Genomic DNA, 20,850 nt, shown 5'->3' with positions numbered 1-20,850 from the left:
AGGAAGCAAGGGAGGAAAGGAGGAAGGGAGGAAGGAGGAAGGGAGGGAGGGAGGAAAAGCGGGAGGGAGAAAAAAACAACCAGAATATAAATAACAAAATGGCAACAGTAAGTCCTTACATATCAATAATTACATTGAATGTAAATGAACTAAATTCTCCAATCAAAAAACGTAGAGTGGCTAAATGAATAAAAAATACCAAGACTCAACAATCTGTTGCCTACAAAAAACACACTTTACCTATAAAGATACACACAGACTAAAAATAATGGGATGAAAAAGATATTCTACGGGATGAAAAAGATACTCTATGTAAATGGAAACCAAAAATGAGCAGGAGTAGCTACTCTGTTTTTTTCTTTTTTTTTTTTTGAAACGGAGTCTCGCTCTGTCGCCCAGACTGGAGTGCAGTGGCGCGATCTCGGCTCACTGCAACCTCCGCCTCCCGGGTTCACGCCATTCTTCTGCCTCAGCCTCCCAAGTAGCTGGGACTACAGGTGCCCGCCTCCATGCCCAGCTAATTCTTTGTGTTCTTAGTTGAGACGGGGTTTCGCCATGTTGGCCAGGATGGCCTCGATCTCCTGACCTTGTGATCTGCCCGCCTCGGCCTCCCAAAGTGAGGAGTAGCTATTCTTACACCTAACAAAATAGATTTCAAGACAAAATCTGCAAGAAGAAACTAAGAAGTCATTATTTAATGCCAAAGAGGTCAATTCAGTAAGAGGCTATAACAATCATAAATATATATGCACCCAACACTGGAGCACCCAGATATATAAACCGAATATTATTAGCGCTAAAGAGAGAGACAGACTCCTACACAATAACAGCTGGAGACTTCAACACTCCACTTGCAGCACTGGACAGATCATCCAAACAGAAAATTAACAAAGAAACATCAGGCTTAAGCTGCATTTAATGTGACCAAATGGAGCTAATACATATCTATAGAACATTTTATCCAATGGCTGCAGAATACATATTTTCAGCACATGGATCATTCTCAAGGATAGACCATACATTAGGCCATAAAATAAGTCTTTAAAATTTCAAAAAAAAAAATTGAAATCATATCAAGTATCTTATCTGACCACAATAAAACTAGAAATCAATAATAAGAGGAACTTTGGAAAACATATAAACACATGGAAATTAAATACTATGCTCCTCAATGACCAGTGGGTCAATTAAGAAATTAAGAAGGAAATTGAAAATGTTCTTGAAACAAATGAATAGGGAAACATATCAAAATCCATGGGATGTAGTAAACGCAGTACTAAGAGGAAAGTTTATACTAATAAGCACCTATATCAAAGAAGTAAAAAAGAAACTTAAAATAAACAACCTAACAATGTATCTTTAAAAACTAAAAAGCAAGAGCAAATCAAATCCAAAATTAGAAGAAAAGAAATAATAAAGATCAGAATAGAAATAAATGAAGTTGAAACTAAAACAAATACAAAAGATCAATGAAACAAAAAGTTGGTTTTTTGAAAAGATAAACAAAACCAACAAACCTTTAGCCAAACTAAGAAAAAAAGAGAAGAGCCAAATAAATAAAATCAGAGATGAAAAAGGAGACATTACAACCAATACTGCAGAAATTCAAAGGATCATTAGAGAATATTATGAGAAAACGTATGCCAGTAAGTTGGAAAACCTACATAGAAGAAATCGATAAATTCCTAGACACATACAACCTACCAAGATTGAACTATGAAGAAAACCAAAACCTGAACAGAGCTATAACAAGTAAAGATTTAAAACAATCAAGCAGAATTTAAAACAATATAAGCCATAATAAAAAAGTCTTTCAGCAAAGAAAAGCCCAGGACTCAATGACTTCATTGCTGAATTTTACCAAACATTTAAAAAACTAATACCAATTCTACTCAATCTATCCTAAAAAATAGAGGAGAGAGGAATATTTCTAAACTATTCTATGAGGCCAGTATTACCCTAGACAATGACACATCAAAAAAAGAAAGCTACAAGTCAATATCCCGGATGAACATTCATGAAAAAACCCTCAACAAAGTATTACCAAACTGAATTCACGAACATATTAAAAAAATCATTCATCATGATCATGTGGGATTTATCCCAGGGATGCAAGGATGATTCCACATATGCAAATTAATAAATGTGATACATTGTATCAACAGAATGAAAGACAAAAACCATATGATCATTTCAATTGATGCTGAGAAAGCATTTGATAAAATCCAACATCCCTTCATGATAAAATCCCTCAAAACACTGGGTATAGAAGTAACACACCTTAACAAAATAAAAGCCATACACAACAAACCCATAGCTTTATTGTACTGGATGGGAAAAACTGAAAGCCTTTCCTCTAAGGTCTGGAGCAAGACAAGGATGCCCACTTTCACCGCTGTTAATTCTACATAGTACTGGAGGTCTTAGCCGGAGCAATCAGACAAGAGAAAGAAATAAAGGTGATCCAAAATGGAAAGGAAGAAGTCAAATTACCTTTGTTTGCAGGTGATATAAATCTTATATTTGGAAAAACCTAAAGACTTCACCAAAAAAATATTAGAACTGATTAACAAAGTAAAGTTGCAGGGTACAAAATCAAATATAAAAATCAGTAGCACTTCTATATGTCAACAGTGAACAATCTGGAAATCAAGAAATAACCTTATTTACAACAGGTACAAATAAAATACCTAGTAGTAAACTTAATCAAATAAATAAAAGATCTCTACAATGAAAACTAGAAAACATTGATGAAAGAAACTGAAGAGGACCAAAAAATGGAAAGATATTCTCTGTTCATGGATCAGAAGAATCAATATTGTTAAAATGTTCATACTACCTAAAGCAATCTACAGATTCAATGCAATCCCTATCAAAAATACCAATCACATTCTTCACAGAAATGGAAAAAAAATCATAAAATGTATATGGTACCATAAAAGACCTGTAATACCCAAAGCTATCCCCAGCAAAAAGAATAAAACTGAAAGAATCACATTACCTGACTTCAAATTATACTACAAAGCTACGGTAACCAAAACAGCATGATACTACATAAAAACAGACACATAGACTCATGGAACAGAATAGAGAACCTAGAAACAAATCCATACTTCTACAGTGAACTCAATTTCAACAAAGGTGGCAAGAACGTTAGAGAAAGGACAGCCTCTTCAATAAATGATGCTGGGAAAACTGGATATCCATAGGCAGAAGGAGGACCTCTATCTAGGCTTCCATCTCTCCATATACAAAAATTAAAATGGATTAAAGACTTAAATCTAAGACCTGAAACTATGAAACTACTAAAAGAAAACATTGGGGAAACTCTTCAGGACATCAGACTGGGCAAAGATTTATTGAATAATACCCACAAGCACAGGCAACCAAACCAAAAATTGACAAATGAGATTACATCAAGTTAAAAAGCTTCTGCACAACAATGGAAAGAGTCAACAATGTGAAGAGATAACCTACAGAATGGAAGAAAATATTTGAAGACTATTCATTTGACTAGGGATTAATAACCAGACTATCCATTTGACAAGGTAATAATAACCAGGAGCTCAAACAACTCTATAGAAAAAAAATCTAATAATCCAATTAAAAATGAGCAAAAGATCTGAATAGACTTTTCTTTAAAGAAGACATAAAATGGTAAAGTGTATATGAAAAGGTGCTCAACAACATTGATCATCAGAGAAATGCAAATCAAAACCATAATGAGATATCATCTCACTCCAGTTAAATGGCTTTTATCCAAGACAGGCAATAACACATGCTGGAGAGGATGTGGAGTAAAGGGAACCCCCATATGCTGTTGGTGAGAATGTAAATTAGTACAATCACTATGGAAGACGGCCTGGAGGTTCCTCAAAAAAACTGAAAATAGAGCTGCAATCTGATCCAGCAATCCCACTGCTAGTTATATACCCAAAAGAAAGTAAATCAGTATATCAAAGGGATATCTGCATTCTCATGTTTATTACAGCACTTATGTTTGTTATAGTCACAATAGCCAAGATTTGGAAGCAACCTAAGTGTCCATCAACAGATGAATGGGTAATGAAAATGTGGTACATATACACAATGGAGTACTATTCAGCCATAAAAAAGAATGAGATCCTGTTCATTTGCAATGACATGGATGGATCTAGAGGTCATTATGTTAAGAGAAATAAGCCAGGCACAGAAAGACAAACTTATTTGTGGGAGCTAAAATAATTAAAACAATTGAAGTCATGGAGGTGGAGAGTAGAAAGATGTTTACCAGAGGCTGGGAAGGGTAGTGGGCAGGGAGAGGGGAACCAGTGGGTATGGTTAATTGGTATGAAAATATAGGTAGATAAAATGACACTATCTAGTATTTGATAGCACAACAGGATGACTACAGTCAACAATAATTTATTGTACCTTTAAAAATAACTAAGAGAGTATAATTGGATTGTTTGTAACACAAAGAAGGAATACATGCTTGAGGTAATGAATACCCCCATTTACCCTTATGTGATTATAATGCATTATATGCCTGTACCCAAATATCTCATGTACTCCATAAACATATATGCCTACTATGCACCCACAAAAATTAAAAAGAGACTATGAATGAAAAGCAGGAACACATGGGTTGTATTGCTGTGAACAGAAAAAGTCATGTTTTGTATGATGCTGACAAGTCATGAGTCACTGGGTACACGCAGGAAGATAATAAGTTTCTGGAGGCAAGAAAACACTTGGGGAGAGAAAACTGCTTCTGCTTTAGCCTGGCTAATTAGTTTGCTAGAAGGGCAGGCACATTATCCCGCCCAGGAGTCCAACAGCTGTGCATGTCTCACTCTACCTTCTGAGCAAGCGGTAATGACCACAAGGCTGGCTGACATCAGGGACTGGTCAAGAAAACAAGTTCTGGGGCCTCTGGGACCAGCACTCCATTGTCTTCATTCCCCAAAGCTCATGTCTGGCATGCACAGCACAGCTCGAAACTAAGTTAAGCTCTGGAGAAGGCCCCGACGTTGAAATTGTGGGAAGAATTTGGATTGTCCTGCAGAAAACAATGGATGAACAAAGGGTACAATAGGAGTCTAATATCTCTGTCTATAGAAGAACAAGTTTACATATTTGTAAAAAATATTTATTATTATTATTATTTAATCTTCTCCCCCTATAACATGTTTGTGGTTGCTTGGTTGGTTTGGGTTTGGTTTTTACTTCATTGGACCTAACAAACGATATGTTATATTCACATCAATAACAGTGAATATGACAAATGGGTAGGGAAGACAGACAAGCAGAATGTGAAAGAGTCCTGCCCTCCCCTCAAGCCTGCCCACTCTGCCCCTCACCACCACTGAGACTCACAGCTGCAAACCAAGCAGCACGGAACCTTTCCGAAGGAGCATGTGTACCCAATGGAGTCAGACTCTAGCAGTCATACACATTTAATTGTATGCATTTAAGAGAGGCTTGACGTGGTCTGAAGAGAGGAGCTCTGGAGATGTGAGAAAACCTCCTGGGGATCCCTGAGAGAGGGATATGGAGGAAGCTCAGAGTTTGAAAGAGGGGCAAGAGCGAAGGAGGCTTTCCAAAGCTTGGAGAGGCTGGAATAAACTCCTCATCACCACAACACATTAGAAAGCCAGGGGGACCAAGGAGAAGAGACTAATGAGGACATGGTCAGAGTTAGTCAGGAATTGAGAAAATGAACTGCTTCGAGTGGAGGGCTCCCCAAGAAGAGCCAGAAACAGTTTCATCATGATGTTTGAGAATTTTTTTAAATAATTTCATTTTTATCTTCAGCCTACTTCAGTCTAACAAGAATATTTTTTTAAACAACAGAAATTTATTCTCTCATAATTCTGGAGGCCAGAATTTTTTTTTTTAACAGTTTTCTGTTTGAGAATTTCTTCACAGTTAAAATTAAGAGTTGGCAGAATGCAACATGGTATCCTACTATATCCTGGAGCAGAAAAAGAACATTAATGGAAAAACTGGTGAAATCCAAATAAAGTCTGGCATTTAGTTAATAGTAAGGTGCCAATGTTAGTTTCTTAGTTTGGACACATGTACTAAGGTAATAAGATGTTAACATTGGAAGAAGCTGGGTAAAAGATATTAGGGACTCTATACTACACTTGCAACTTTTCTGTAAATCTAAAATTATTCCAAAATTAAGTTATTTTAAAAATTAATCTTTGGCATTTTTAATGGTTAAACACCAAAGTTATCTGATAAACATTCCAAGAAAATTTTATTCATAGCCTCTTAAGTCTTACTTTCAACAAGTCAACGGGTTCTGAAATATTTGTGCTGGCATACAAAACCAGTCATCTTATTATAAAAATTCAAATACTTTTCTTGTAAACTTCTCACCTCTACTACTAAGACTAAAATTCTAGCATCCTGTGGTAGACTGCAAAAATGGCCATAATTCTTCACCCCTCCCTATATCCACACCCTTTGCAATGTGACTTAGAAATTATAGAGATTGGTTGCACAAGGATGTGAATGTGCTTAACACTAATGGATTGTACACTTAGAAATGGTTAGGGTGGTACTTTTTTTTTTTTTTTTTTTTTTTTTTGAGACAGAGTCTCACTCTGTTATCCAGGGTGGAGTGCAGTGGCGCAATCTCGACTTACTGCAACCTCCACCTCCTGAGTTCAAGCAATTCTCCTGCCTTGGCCTCCCAGAGTGGTACATTTTATGTTATGTACATTTTATGACCAGTTTAGAAAGAAAATAAGGCTTACTGATACATACATACTCTCTGTTCAGCACTCTCACCCTTTCTCACCCAAACTCAACTTCACAACAGGAAGATTTTGCCCTGAATTCTCAGAAGAAATTTCTGCTGATACCAGCTTCTGGTTTAAAATAGAAATAAAAAAGGAATACATAAAAGTTTCCTCTACCACTGTATACACTAACTTGATCTCAAGAAATTAAAGTTGTTCTGGAAGCATCCCCCTCATTTATTTCACCACTCTCAGGAAACCATGCCCCGACAGAAACGTCTTTACTACAAACTCCTAGATAATGTCTTTTCTCTCTCCTCTTTTGCACAACCACCTCCTTTAAATCTCACCAGTGATCTCATGGTGAAAAGCCAAAAATCGTATTGAATTCTAAAAGACTGATTAAATGCAGCCTTTACTAAAGCTCAAATAAAAGTATGTTTGTACAGCCCGCCAACACTCCAGCTCCCTGTAGTGGAGTGTGTCATGGAGTCACATTTCCAGAAACACCGACTTTTTAAAAAAAAAGAAAGCAAATTTTGAAAAAGCACTAAAATCTTCATGAGTTTTTAAACTCAAAGGCTAAAGGATTCACAGGTTCCAGGGATATATACAAACATATACATAGATACATACACATATATGTGTATACAGATGCACATATATATACATACACGTGTGTATATGTGTGTTTACATATATGTATAAAGACTAAAGGTCCTAGGAGGAAGAGAGTAAATTCTTCTTCTTTTTTTTTTTTTGAGACAGTGTCTCGCTCTGTCGCCCAGGCTGGAGTGCAGTGGTGTGATCGCGGCTCACTGCAAGCTCCACCTCCCAGGTTCACACCATTCTCCTGCCTCAGCCTCCTGAGTAGCTGGGACTACAGGCATCCGCCACCACGCCCAGCTAATTTTTTGTAGTTTTAGTAGAGATGGGGTTTCACTGTGTTAGCCAGGATGTTCTCGATCTCCTGACCTCAGGCAGCAAAACATCTTTAAAATCTGTTCTCTCCATTTTTGTCTTGTCTTCCCCATAAACGGCAGTTCTCAAATCCCAAACAAAAACTTCTTGGATATTCCCAAGCAGCATTTCATCTCCAACTCTGTCCATTTCCAGATATGTTCTTTTTTCTTTTTCCAATAGTTGGGGTTTTTGTTTGTATGTTTCCTTTTACCTTTTCCAATATGAATCTTACAGTCTTACCTGTTGCTTCTGCCCTTTCTGCTCAGATTGTAAAATAAGGCCCAGGAGGAAAAGAGAGGCAGAGGAAATTGTCCAAGGGTCAAAGCTCCAGTTTTCTTTTTTGAGGAAATGGAGGCTGCGCTTCCATGTGCACAGATAACTTGAGTCCCTATATGACCTGGCTAAAAGGTTTGATTCTAAGAAAGTAGACACATAGAGGAAAATGGATAGACAATTTAAGTTTCACAGTTCGTGTGAAATAATTTTAGATAAGATTTACATTTAAACTGTACCAATTCTATTTCCCAGAAAGTGTGGTTGTTAAGATAAAAGCCCAAATGAGCGTAATTAAAGGTGTTTTCAATGGAGCGGAGCTTGACACTTCTCATCCCACACAGAAGAAAATGAATAGTGGTGCTGTCACCATTCAAAAACAACGATTTCTGGCACTTGTTCAATCAGATTCTCACCTTCTGATTGCAACAACACACCACCTCCTTTCTGCACCCAAGGTGGCAGAAAGACCTCTTTCCCTGACACACCCAAAGGGGCAAGACCTGCACTTTACCTTCTAGAGAAGAGGCCAGCTGTTTTACAATACTTTGTAGGAAATAATGGCTACAAAAACTTTTTTTATTTCATTTGAAATGGCAGTTGATCTCATTTTATACATTAAAATAACGCCTCAGGAGATGATGTCTGCCACCTATCCCACTCTTCAAACCACATTTTTAGCCTCTTCCTGTATACTCCAGTTATTGAGAGCAACTAATGCTCCCCTAAACCAGAGTACACCAACCTGTGTCCCACCAAATGGATTGAAGCCTCAAAAACTATTGAGCCACCTCCCCCTCAATGGCCTGGGCTGCCTCCAACTTTCAACAGCTGTCCACTTATCCCAGGGTACCTCATAAATCCTACCTTTTTCTCAAGCACCATCACTTTCCAAAAGTTGATAAGCACTGTGCTTTACATACTGTTTTTGGGCTCAGCTGCCCCTTCTGTCTGGAAAACCTTTTTATCTCTGTAATTTATACCCATCTGATTTCCTCCTCTAGGAACTCTTCCCTGATTTGACCTAACCAACTATCTGGCACGTCTCCTCTATGCTCTGAAATACCCCCTACCTCCTACGCCTAGATTCCACACACATGTGTAGTATTATCTGTAGCCCTAAAAAGTAATTCCCCTACTGGATATTGTTTTGAGGACAAAGTCGTCATAACTGTTGCTACTCTACTCTTAAATGAAGTGAGGCCGAGTTTTTCAATAAGCCTCTGTTGACCATCTTCTCCATCTAGGGCAAGGCTCTATACTTCAAGGCGCCACTCAGGTCTCACCTTGCTGACAGCCTTTCTGCTTGATCTCAGCTCCAGTGAGAGCCAAGCTGTGGTGCATTGTGCATGCTCCATCATGGCACTGCATGCACTGTGTTCTAGTTTGATGTGCCCATCTTTCCTTCTCATTAAACTGCAGCCTCGTTGGCACCAGCACTATGTCTTGTTTATAGTTGAATATCCAACACTTAGCAGTGCCTGGAATAGAGATGCCTCTGAATGAACACTCTCTTTCCCAAGATCAACCATAATTCTAGATAAATCACCAGGAAGTGAAGACATGTCAACGTTTTGCTGCTTTTATAAACCCTTAAAACAAATTTCTCACTCCATGCTCTAAACCAGTGGTTCTCAACCATACAGTGCATCAGTGTCAACTGCAGAGCTTGTTTAAACAGGTTGCTGGGCCCCATGCCCAGAGATTCTGATTTATTGATCTGAGGTGGGGTCCAGGAATTTGCCTTTCTAACAAGCTTCCAGATGATCCCAATGCTGCAAGTCCAAGAATTACATTTTGAGTAGCCCTGCACATAGCAAGCCATAGAATAATGCAAACAGATCTCTGCTATGTCTTATCAAATGCATACATCTGATACTGGACTGAATGAATAATCTCAAAGAGAAACTTACCATATAGTGATTACATATTCTAGTTCAGAAGGAAAATACTCTCATTGTTTTCCACCTAGTATGCTTATCAGTTTTTGTTGCTGTTGTTTTTATCACATGGTCCAAAGGGAATTAACAATCAACTGGCACCTACTATGAAAAAGAGCTGGGTACAGAGTTGAAGAATGCAACCCTGAGGTCAGACTCCCTGCTACCAAATCCTGGCTCAACTTAATCTCTGTGCTCCAGCCTTCTCTTCTGTAAATTGGGACTCATGATAACCTTCCCTTACATGGTTGCTGTGAAGCTTCAATAAGTTTATACAATGTCTGGCACATAGTGCTAAAAAAGAATTAGCTTTCAGCATCACTCATACTTTTAAACATTACTGTTTTTATGCACACTATCTAATTTAATCTTCACCACAACTCTATAAACAGCTTGCCTATGGTCATACAATTAAAAAGAGCTAAAAATGGTATAGAAATCAAGGTTTTGATTCCAAAATTCATGGAATTGTTTTCTAACTCATTCATATGTGTGAGAGCTTCTTAAAAGGCAGCTTTTTGGGTCCCATCTGACTGCCCAGATTCTAATCCTAGTATATGGGGGATGCAGAAGTCGGCATTTTAAACTGGCAAAAGGAATTCTACATCTGATGCTGGTGGTCTAGGGATCTTTTCCATACACTGCCTGCCTTGCAAGATGAATGTTAGAATTAGCGAGAACAAGTGCAGGACAGGGCTTTAGAAACTAAATACTGAAAAAATGTCTATTATTGTGATGGAATTAAATTGTTTTTCCTCAAATGTTAGAGCTATAGAAAAATAAAGAAGAAATCACGTTAGAAAACAGTTGTAAGGGTGGACGCAGAGGCTCACACCTGTAATTCCAGTACTTTGGGAGGCCGAGGCAGGTGGATCACTTGAGGTCAAGAGTTCGAGATCAGCCTGGCCAACATGGTGAAACCCTGTCTCTACTAAAAATACAAAAAATTAGCAGGGAGTGGTGGCAGGCACCTGTAATCCCAGCTACCTGGGTGGCTGAGGCAGGAGAATCACTTGAACCGGGGAGGTGGAGGTTGCAGTGAGCCGAGATTGTACCACTGCCCTCCAGCCTGAGCAACAAGAGGAAGACTCCATTTCAAGAAAAAAAAAAAAAAGAATAAGTTGAATTAGTCTGTTCTTACACTGCTATAAAGAATTGCCAGAGACTGGGTAATTTATAAAGGGAAGAGGTTTAATTGACCCAGTTCTGCATGGCTAGGGAGGCCTTAGGAAACTTACAATCATGGCGGAAGGGGAAGCAAACACATCCTTCTTCACATGGCAGCAGGAGAGAGAAGTGCTGAGCAAAGGTGAGGGAAAGCCCCTTATAAAATCATCAGGTCTTGTGAAAACTCACTCACTATCATGAGAACAACATGAGGATAATCGCCCCCATGATTCAATTACCTCCCACTGGGTCCCTCCCACAACACACGGGAATTATGGGAACTACAATTCAAGATGAGATTTGGGTGGGGACACAGCCAAGCCATATCAACAGTGGAGAAGTAAAAGCTATTGCTCTAATTTGACCAGATAAATGAAAACTAAAATTCTCTGGAATCAAATGATTTAACAAAGATTAAGAACTGAGTTTCGGCCGGGCGCGGTGGCTCAAGCCTGTAATCCCAGCACTTTGGGAGGCCGAGACGGGCGGATCACGAGGTCAGGAGATCGAGACCATCCTGACTAACACAGTGAAACCCCGTCTCTACTAAAAATACAAAAACTAGCCGGGCGAGGTGGTGGGCGCCTGTAATCCCAGCTACTCGGGAGGCTGAGGCAGTAGAATGGCGTAAACCCGGGAGGCGGAGCTTGCAGTGAGCTGAGATCCGGCCACTGCACTCCAGCCTGGGTGACAGAGCGAGACTCGGTCTCAAAAAAAAAAAAAAAAAAAAAAAGAACTGAGTTTCTAGAGTAAGACAGACTTAAATGTCATCCCCAATTCTGTTTCTTATTACTTTGTGATATCGGGCAACTTATTTTACCTCTCTGAGCCTCAGTTTGCTCATTTGTAAAACAATATACCGACCTCAGAGGATTGTAGTTAACACTAAGTGAAATAATGCATATAAAGTACCTAACCCTGGGTCTGGAACAGAATAGATTCTCAATGAGCTGTGCCTTTGTTATTCCTATAAACACCAATAGCCAGTTAACAGGAGTTGCACAGGAAAGGGAGGATGTTGTATTTGAAATTAGAACAGCTTTATCCACTGATATTAAAAGGTAAAGAAAGTGAACGGTATTTTAAAATGTAACCCTCCTTAGGAATGTTTAGTGTTTACTATTATCCCTCGCATGTGTGTAAATCTCTGCAGCACCACGTCTCTATAAGACCTGAGAAACATGATGAATGTGTGCCCTAAGAGGCTCTTCGCAAAAGAGCTCTTCATGGTCCCCAGAGTCTAAAGCAGAAATGGACATTGGCACTTGCTCATCAACTGCAGAGAAATGAGAAACCTTCTGAGAAAGTGTTTTCACTCACTGCGGCTTTCTCCTCAGTAAATAGCCCCTTCCCACAACCATTACAAACCCATACATTCTAAAATGCCTCATAAATCACTAGAAAGATCCTGACTCCAGTGTCTCCTTTCTATGGACACAGAGAAATAACAGGAATGAAAGAACCTTTAAACAAGGGTGCTCACTTGCCCCTGTTTGGTTAACACTGTCCATAAGCAAATTCTGAATCCAGGATTCGTGTATGTGTGTTTCTTTGGAAAACAGAAATGCAGAAGTTAAAATTAATTCTAAATGCTTAAAAAGCATGAGTTGAAACTGCCTAAACATTATATGCTTCTGGCATGTCACGAAAGTGATCTGGCATGACATAATTCTTAGAAAGCACTCCAAAGCAGACAGAACAGAAATGCACTACTTGGAAAGAAGACAAAGAATTGTATTGTGAGATCAGCTCTTCTGTCAAGTGAGGAGTAGGTGGGGCGTTCATTGCGTACAAAGGATTCAGTTAGCCCTAATATTCTAGAATTCTAAGATTATTTATTCATATATATTTATATATGTGTGTACATAGATACACATGTACATATATAAATATTACTTGGTTCCAGGTGTATGATAGAATGGTATGATGCTACTTTAAATACACCAGAATTACTATTTTTTTATTTTTATAATTTCTACTTTTATTTTAGATTCAGGGGGTATATGTGCAGGTCTGTTACCTGGGTATATTGTGTGATGCTGAGGTTTGGGATACAACTGATCCCGTCACCCAGGTACTGAGCATAGCACCTGATACTTTTTCACCCCTGCCTCCCTCCCTCTCTCCAGTGTCTATCGTTGCCATCTTTATGTGCATAAGTACCCATTGTTTAGTTCCCACTTATAAGTGAGAACATGAGCACACCAGAATTCTCTTTCCTTAGCATTAAGTTTATTCATAAACACCAACACCATTTCCTACCAAATGGAAAAAGGAAATTATTTAAAAATAAAACTACCTCCAAGAAGTATCAAAGTTTTGTTAGGTTAAAGGTTAGGCTAAAATCCTGAACATGCTGCCATTGTGGAACTTGGAAAATGTTACCAGGTTTTTAAAATTACATTTAATATGTCACGCAATTTATACAGAGTCTTGCCTTGGAAACCAGCGGGGAATAGGTTCTAGGACCTACCCCCAATACCAAAAACGGATGCTCAAGTTCCTTACATAAAATGAGAAAGTACGCACATCCTCCCGTATACTTGAAATCATCTCTAGATTACTTATATACATAATACAGTGTAATGCTATGCGAATAGTTGTTATACTATATTGGTTTTTATTTATATTATTTTTATTTTTGCATTGTCAGCTCTCCCCACTGCCCCCCGGAATATTTTCCATCAGCTGTTGGTTAAGCCAGAGATGGAGACCCACCCATGTAGAGAGCCGATTGGTACTTATATTTTGTGTGTGGAATTTGTTGTGCTTTTTAAAAAAAAAAAAAAAAGGAGATATCCTTCTTGTAAAACTACACAAAAAAAGTCCAAAATTGGAAGTGTAAACGGAACAAAAAGGGGAGGAGAGCTCGGAATCCGCCTTCCAAAAAGGCGCAGTGTTTACCCATAAATTTCAGGTTGTGGCAGCTTCCTAAACAAGCCCTTTCTTCTTCCTCCCAGCCCCCTAAACACAACCCCACCCTCCATCATCGTTCAATATATAAAAGTTTTTTTTGTTTTGTTTTGTTTTTGTTTTTTCTTAACCTATGAAAGGGAACTGGCACCGCTGTCCAGGCGCCCGACTCTTCCACTTGCTCCCGCGGAATTGCACTCAGGCCTGGCCTCTCGCAGATCGCGCTCCCTCGGCCACGAGCCCTGGGGGAAGGCGACACTTCTCCCTCCTTCTTCCCCTCCTCACTGTCCATAACATTAGAAGAAGAAAAAACAAAACCAAAGGGGGTGGGACGAGAAGCACAAGGGATCCCCTCGTGAACGGAGTCCCGGTAGCAGGTCTCTTTCTGAGCAGGGGTAAACATCCCTATGGAAAGCGCCAGCTCCGGGGGGTTTCCCACAGAAACCTGCACTCATTCCTAGGCAGAACAGGCAGCTGGACTTGGAAATGGCAGGAAAACAGAAGCTCTAACTAGGCAACTCAAGATGTTATCTTTTCCTGCGAACTGGAAACTGCACAGCACAATCCCAGTGGTTCCCACGGACAGTGGGACGCTCACAGAATGTACTTCTCATCCTGCGTGGCTGACAGAGCCCCCTGCCTGGTGCCTGGCACGGGGGCGGGAGGAACTAAAGTGAGTATCACCAGTTTTCCAGTTCAAAGCGCCTCCCATTTAGGTTTACAGATTGTACCAGCCAAGAGACACTTTCAATTTGTCCTGTGCACTTTCTGTGCTCTGTGGTCAACCTTAACGTCAAATCGACTGCATGCCCGTCTCCCCACCTAGCTACATTCCGATGGGATGAGTGTGCAAAGAGGAGCTAGACAATAATTTTAATAGCTATTTTAATGTTTGTACTAACCCAAGAGAAATACAAAATAAACCTTTAATAGGGGGCGGGAGAGAGAGTTCATTCCCAAGGCTAATATTGTGCCAAAGTTCTGACCTGTACAGGTGCCTAAGCATTTGCTGCCAGAGGTACCTTCTGGGGGAAAAAAAAAAAATAGAAGAAAGAAGAAAGGAGGAGGAGGAGGAGAAACCTACAAAACAAATACAAGTTAGCTGTAGTCTCTCTTAGAAGATAAGTGGCACAAAAATCTTCATTTTATATTTTGCCTATTTTCCCCTGAATCCTTCTATAACCCCAAACTTCTCAGCAAACCAAACATTTGAACAAGAATATGAGAATGAACGATCATTTCTTAATGTGGGAAGCTGGTTTTATGAAAATGCACAGAACATCCTTGCCCTGGGAGATGCTTGTGTCTGAAATGTTTAGTGAGCTAACTAGATCTTTGGGCAGGCCTGACTTGGTGCAAATAAAATTTGAACTCCATGTATACACAGGCTTAAGAAGAGAATTTTAAAGAAAAAATATACTATTGTGTTCCAGATGGATTTGGAACCTTCTTTACATTTCTGATTATCTAAACTTTGTTTTCTGGAATATGCCTGATACACGAATGGAGAAGGTTTGCAAGATTATTTCAAATGTTAGGACTGGAAGGGACCTGAGAAAATTATCCATTAAGCCAATATTCTCATCTTTGCAATCAGGGAACCAACACTCTGAGAGTTTGCTACTTGAACTAAATACATAATGTATAAACAACCCCTAAAGACAGGGAAAGCCTGGAAGCCACTCTTCAGGTCTAACTAGACAGCAGCAGCACAACCATGTAAAAATCGTGTCGGCAATCCTCCTTCCACATTGACAGGGAGGAGGCTGCCTGAGAGCCCTATGTCTAAATAAAGCATCACACTGCAGAGTCCTTCCCTGATCCTTCCTCTCTTCTTCTTGAATACTTGCCCTTCAGGCTTCTAACGAGGCCCTTCTAGGTGGGAGCAGAGGACTAAAGCACTAGGATGCTGTGGTTCAGGCAGTCTCATATGCACCATATACACAATGTCCACTTAACCCTCTTAACTTGGAAGAGGTAGGAAGCTTTGTTTGAGTGTTAATAATATATGTGGCACCAGTAATGAGAGGAGAACTGAGAATGGGTAATGAAGAGTAAACTCGAATCAAAGCAAAAGCAAGCTGTCTCTTCCTCTCTTGCAGGCATAAGCCTGCTCATGAGCAGCACTGTTCAGGACAGAAGGGGAAGCAGGAGACAGAGACCACAAAAGGGGAGGTTTCTCCAGTGGAGTTCTATTTATTTTTTTTTTACAAAGGTTAAAGGGTTTCTTCCGAAACAGAGGCCTAGAATTTAAATCTCTACACCAAAAAAGACATGACATTATCTGAAGATATTGCCTAATAACCTATTGTGCAATCAATATTCATCTAAAAGAGGAGTTTTCTCTCCAAAAGAACTAAGTACTTTTATTTTTATTTTTGAGACGGAGTCTAGCTCTGTCCCCAGGATGGAGTGCAGTGGCACAATCTCATCTCACTGCAACCTCTGTCTCCCAGGTTCAAGCAATTCTCCTGCCTCAGCCTCTTGAGTAGCTGGGATTATAGTCATGCGCCACCACACTCAGCTAATTTTTATTTTTTTGGTAGAGACGAGTTTTCACCATGTTAGCCAGGATTATCTTGATCTCCTGACCTTGTGATCCACCCACCTCGGCCTCCCAAAGTGCTGGGATTACAGGCGTGAGCCACCCCGCCCAGCCAGAACTAAGTATTTTTAATGTAGATTATTTTGGTTTAGTTAATAAGAAGAATTAGAACTCATCAAAAAATGTTGGTTTCAACAGACTTTTTGTTCATCTCTACTAAGATTCTTTGTTCAGAAATTTGGATTCCTGTTGCACCAGGAAATCTTTGGTTTTTGAGAAGCAGAACAATATTTACCTGGTTTGAAGCTGTGAGTGAGGTTTCTTTTCCTCAAATAAGACCAATGTTTCTCAGCCTGTAACACCCTAAATCTCATAAAAACTTGCCACCAGACCCCTCCTCTATTCATCCTTTCTTTTCTCTCCTTCTGGGTGGACCTGGCTGCTGGTCCTAGTTGTTTTCCTAATGAAACCAGCTCTGTTAAGGCACAGCTTAAAGGAGTCTACTTTTGTAATTTGCACTATCTCAAACTAATTACTATACTTCATCTAGAAGTGTGATTTATTCATTCACTTTTTAAAGTCATTGACTATGCTGATGAGCAAAGTGGAAATTAGTAAAATTTCCCTGTACGTCACATCGGTTCTCTGTTAATCTATGTTTTGAGAAAATTAAGAATAATAAACTTATCTAAGCACCTCAAATGTTACATCCTAGGGCAGTTACAAAGCAGAGGGATTGATCAACCATATGAATCAAAGGCAAAGATTGTGAAAAGTTCACAATTAATAATGGTTTGTTTGAGCGGAAAATCTATGTCTTTTCGAGCATTAGAGTCATTAAATTGTGCATTTCTGATTTTGCTAATAAGAATTCAATTATATTTGAAATATAGATTAATTATCCTAAAAGCATTAATCAATTTGGCAAGGACACCTCAATAATGATGCAGTCTCTGTATTGCTTCCATATTCCATCATAGTATGATGCCATCTCTTTATTGCTTCCCCCATAACCGTAATCAAGTTATTGATACAAATGATTCTTCCCTTCAGTTAATTCGAATAGAACATTTCTCTAGTACTTTCAGTTGATAGGATGGTAAATAATTTTTAGACTGAAAGTTGAAGTGGATTGATTAGAAGCAATTTTTTCTGTTTTGCACAATAAAAAGATGAACTACATGGTTCGCCAAGCCAATTTGCAGAGCAACCTCTTCTCTCTAATTGCTGCCAGACTAATGTAGTAGAAGCTGAGTCCTAGGAAGTAGAAAAATCCATTTACCCAGCCATGACATTTAAGTAGCAAACACAAGTAGTGGATTTTTCCATTATCCTTCATTTCAACCCCACTACATTCCACCTGTGACCCTTATGTGCTGAGGGCAATGTGCTTTCATACAATTTGGTAACTCTAATAAGGGTCCACTTCAAAATGTTCGAGAGCAGGCTAAAAACATTTTTTAGAAAAGCATAATTAAGTTCATAACCAATCTCACTAATTTCTGATAATGTATTGAAAAGCCAAATTATTTGATAAGTGCTCTAACAAATGTACATCTTACCGGAGGAAAAAATGCCATGTTTTCTCTATCACAAATAGCTCCCTGTTCATCACCAGTAGTCCCAGCACAGTTCCTTTACTTTGTGTCAGACTTTCAACAGCAAAAAGCAGGCGAGTTTTCTGAAAACCACAGGGGCTCCATTGCTGTATGCCTTTCCCAAAAGAAACGGGAAAGCCTCTTTAAATAAAATCCACATTGAAATGTGTATCAAAGAAGAAAAAAAAAACTCTGTACTTTCATTTTTTACAAATCTCCTAAGACATTTGAGTGTCAGCCAGAGTTTCCCCAGGTAAATTATCATCAAACTGAAATAGAGAAACTCCCAGGGATGTGTCTTTTCTGTGGCATGGTCACCATCCTTCCTACGGCAGTACTTGGAATGGAGTAGACGGCCCACAAATGTTTGCTGAATGCATCATTAGGGTAAGCCTGGTAAAAGTTAAAACCTTAAAAAATGCTTGTTTCTAAATAAAAACAGAGTGTTTATTTAGTAGGAATGGTGTAACATGCTACAGAGTATATAGTATATTATAGTTAAAACAATAATCAAAGATGTAGAAAGTAAAATCCATTGTTAATCTTTTTTTTCTGTTTGTTTTTCAAAATAAGGAATGGGGGGGAGCAGGGGGTCTGGTAGTACTTGAAAGGAAAAAGACAGCATGACAGTTCCCACTAGGAGAAGTCAAATTTACCCCTCAGCAATGTGGCAGGGAATGGTTTTTTGTGTGTTGTTGTTTTTGTTTGTTTTTAGATAAGGTCTCACTCTCTTGTCCATCTGGAGTACAGTGATACAATTTCAGCTCACTGCAACCTTGGCCTCCCAGGTTCAGGTGATCCTCCCACCTCAGCCTCCAGAGTAGCTGGGACTACAGGCCTGTGCCATCACATCCAGCTAGCCTATGTATATTTTGTGGAGACAGGGTTTTGCCATATTGCCCAGGCTGGTGTCTAACCCCTGAACTCAAGTGATCCTCCGACTTTGACCTCCCAAAGTGCTAGGATTACAGGTGTGAGGCATCACGCTCAGCTGAAATGGTGCCTTTCAGGCTAAATAATTCCCTTTCCATCAAATTCATTTGCCTCATTCAAGTGTATTGAGACTGTACTCATGAAACCTGATGCCTATCATAATCCCAAAAAACAAAACCCTAAATATAAAGATTGAAATCCGGAAAGCCAAATTCTGGGGACAGGATTATTGCATTTTCCGTTGTATGCAGGAGAGTTGCTTCATGTTAGTTTCATCACATTAGGTGAAATTATTACTTTATGTGTTAGTCTGTTCTTGCATTGCAATAAAGAAATACCTGAGGCTGGATAATTCATAAACAGAAGATATATTTAAAAAAAAAAAAAGAAACATGTTTGCTGAATGAAGGACGCATGTTTACAGGGTGCTTGCACTTCAAGGGTGGGGAGAAGACCAAAACAGTATTTTTTTTTTTTCCTTTGAGACAGAGTGAAGTGGCACGATCTCGGGTCACTGCAACCTCTGCCTCCCAGGTTCAAGCAATTCTCCTGGCTCAGCCTCCCAAGTAGCTGAAATTACAGGCAACACGCCGCCACGCCCAGCTACTTTTTATATTTTTAGTAGACACAGCATTTCACCATGTTGACCAGGTTGGTCTCAAACTTCTGACCTCAGGTGATCTGCCCATCTCAGCCTCCCAAAGTGCTGAGATTACAGGCATGAGCCAACACGCTGGGCCCCAAACAGTATTTTTAAATGAAGCAAAGTCAGTTTTATTTCGCTTCCCCCACAAAAAAAAAGAGTTACTCTTAACCTCTAAAAAAACAAAGCAGCAAAAATAATTTAAGATTTTACCTCTGATTGAAATTTCTTCAGTAATTCATCACCACCGCACCTGAAACCAATGCAACACATTCACTTCAGGGTTGAATTCACAAGCCGACGCCACAAAAAGCCTCAAGTATAGCATCTTCAGTTTCAAACAACCCTGTGCAATACCACAAAAACAGAGCACAGTCCTTGCAGAATGTGTTACCTGAAAACTAAATGTTTTACCCCTTCATTTTGTTGTTTGCTTAAATTGCTTTGATAAGAGATTTATCTGCTAGAAAACTTTCTGATATATATTTAATAGCCTGGATATTAAAACTATCAAGTTGAAGGTTAGAGAGAAAAATGCTAACCTTACTTCTTAATGGATAGCAGTCCACCTAGTCAACAATATCCTTTAAATACAAGTATATTTAAAATTAAGTATGCCAGTCTCAGGTCGAAAGCAAGTTTAAAATCATGTAACATAAGCATTAAGCTTCTTCTCGACAAAGTAGTGATGTGAACTGACAACATTTAGATACTGTGATTGTTTCTGCAAAGTAATTTCTACAAGGAGGGAAACTGTCTTTGGTAAGATGAATACAACTCTTTTCTCAGATGAGATAATTTGTCATTAACGAGGCCTGGTTCTTTCACATTCATCTTAGTGCTGCAGGTTCTGAAAACTACTTTAAAGATGCCCAGATGTTTTTCCTAGAGATCAGACACAGCTGCATAACTTTTCATCATCAACAAAATCAGAGGCAATAGGAGGAAAGTGTTAGGAACACAGGCGTCAGAGCCACACAAGCTGGGTTCAAGGAATACTTCTACCATGGACTAGCTGTATCACTTAGGGCACGACCTCTCTGAGCCTCATCTGTAAAACAGGGAGAGCAGGGAATCCAAGGATTAAATGGGATAAAACATGTCAAGTATTTAGCATAGTAGACATATCATGAATGATTAC

The 20,850-nt window shown here is 39.1% G+C and overlaps 1 long non-coding RNA gene across 1 annotated transcript in view; it reads right to left on the bottom strand.

Moving 5' to 3' along the window:
- Nucleotides 1-20,259, bottom strand: part of LOC126937632 (uncharacterized) — a 210,249-nt gene extending 189,990 nt beyond the window's left edge. Inside the window, exons 1-2 of the long non-coding RNA XR_007719800.1 lie at nt 19,923-20,259; nt 18,098-18,248 (exon numbers count right to left, since the gene is read on the bottom strand). This is a non-coding gene — a long non-coding RNA (uncharacterized LOC126937632). The remainder of the gene's footprint in view (nt 1-18,097; nt 18,249-19,922) is intronic.
- Nucleotides 20,260-20,850: the final 591 nt, after the last annotated feature.

The sequence above is a fragment of the Macaca thibetana genome, chromosome 15, assembly GCF_024542745.1.
Source record: "Macaca thibetana thibetana isolate TM-01 chromosome 15, ASM2454274v1, whole genome shotgun sequence".
NCBI lineage: Eukaryota > Metazoa > Chordata > Mammalia > Primates > Cercopithecidae > Macaca > Macaca thibetana.
This window is presented reverse-complemented; position numbering and strand designations above follow the sequence as displayed.